At 39.0% G+C, this 1,656-nt stretch overlaps 1 non-coding gene across 1 annotated transcript; it reads left to right on the top strand.

Annotated features, from left to right (window-relative positions):
* The first annotated feature begins 1,414 nt into the window (after window positions 1-1,414).
* Window positions 1,415-1,522, top strand: LOC112083748. Its single transcript, XR_002897877.1, has one exon. It is a non-coding gene; the product is annotated as a small nucleolar RNA R71 (small nucleolar RNA).
* The last annotated feature ends 134 nt before the right edge of the window (window positions 1,523-1,656 follow it).

Below are 1,656 nucleotides of genomic sequence, written 5' to 3'. Positions count from 1 at the left end.
AAACAATCAGCTAATACTAGAGAAATTTAGTGGGCTGGAAAGTGTGATGTCCTAAAAGTTTTGCAACTGAAAGAGGCATCATGTTTATGCTCGATCCTAAGTCATAGAGAGCATCTCAAAAGTCATATTATTGATGGTGCACGAAGGTACGAAGCTCCCAAGATCGTCTATCTTTTGAGGAATCTGGCTTTGCAGGATAGAACTACATTCATGGGTTATCATCATAACGTCTTCTTCAAGAGTTAAAGATTTTGTTAGGATACCCTTCATGTATTTTCTTAAAGTGGGAATCATAGAACAAGCTTCTACGAAAGGTAATCTCACATTTAATTGATTGATTAGCTCTTTCAGCTTAGCTTTTTCTTTCTCTTTCTTCGGAGCTCTTAAGGCTCTTGGATATGGTGGTTTAGGTTTGTAGACACGAGATGGAGGAGCGGGAATCAGGTCTTCTCCAAAGATTTCTCGGGATGTATCTTCTCTTACTTTTTCTCCATCCTTCTCTCCTACTACTTCTTTTTCAACGTCTTCAATTGTGATTCTTTCTCTTTCCTTTTCATTTTCCTTACCCTTCTCCGAGGAAATTCAGGCTCTTTGAAAGTTAAACCGCTCCTAAGTGTAATAGCTTTCACATGATCAGAAGGGTTGGCTTCACTTGAGCTTTCGAAAGAATTTTCACTTGGCTCCTCCTCGGAATTATCTGTGTTCTTAGACTTATCTTTAATCATCAGACTACAGATGGTGGAAAATTTATCATTGAAATCTTGTTGCATTTTTTTTTAATTTCAGAACTAAGATCACTGATTTCCCTAGACTTAGATTTTTCAAGCTCTAGAATTCTTTTGTTTAGATTTTCAGCTTCAGAAGTGGGAAAACTAGGATAGGGGATTGGATCAGGTTGAACAACCTATATTTGTTCAGAAGAGGATTTCCCGCGGTCGTATGACTCACGACCCTGGTAGAATGGGTCTTGGCCGCAGTCAGGGAAGGTACGACCGTAGTGAAATCTCTCTTGGCCGCGGTCCGAAAGAATGGACCCGCGGTGATCAGGTACGAAAGAAAAATCTTGAATTTGATAGACTTCTGCAGTGTTCATCATCTTTTGATTATAAGAATCCATTGGGTTGTTCCAACCATCAAAGTTACACGTATTGTGTGCCTTGTTTGGTTGTTGCTATCCAAGTTGACTCATTATTGGAGGCACTTCATAACTTCCAAAATTTCTTAATTATTCTCAGGAAGTGCAGACTTGCCAAAGATTGCTTGACTACGGATACTTCCTGTCAGGTTGTTGATGAAAACACAAGCATCTTCTACAGATCTAGTTGAGAAATCTTCATTACTTGCGGTGTCGAAAGAATGTTGTTATTCTTGAGTTACGGCTCGGTAGAAAATACCCATCAGGTATTCGTCGGAATATCCGTGGTGTGGACAATCTGTTCCGTATTCTCTAAATCTCTCCCAAGCATCTAAAAGATCTTCTTCTTCTTTTCGTTCAAAAGTTCTTATCTTGTTCCTAAAGAGATTGGAACGATTTCTAGTGTAAAAGTTATTTAGGAAAGCCGCTCTACACTCTTTCCACATTTTTAGTGAAGCAGGTTCTAAAGATTTTAGCCATTTGCTGGCATTGTGTCTAAAAGAGAATGGGAAAGTCTCGTT

This window comes from Eutrema salsugineum, unplaced genomic scaffold (assembly GCF_000478725.1).
Source record: "Eutrema salsugineum unplaced genomic scaffold, Eutsalg1_0 scaffold_6, whole genome shotgun sequence".
In the NCBI taxonomy this organism is placed as follows: Eukaryota; Viridiplantae; Streptophyta; class Magnoliopsida; order Brassicales; family Brassicaceae; genus Eutrema; species Eutrema salsugineum.
This window is presented reverse-complemented; position numbering and strand designations above follow the sequence as displayed.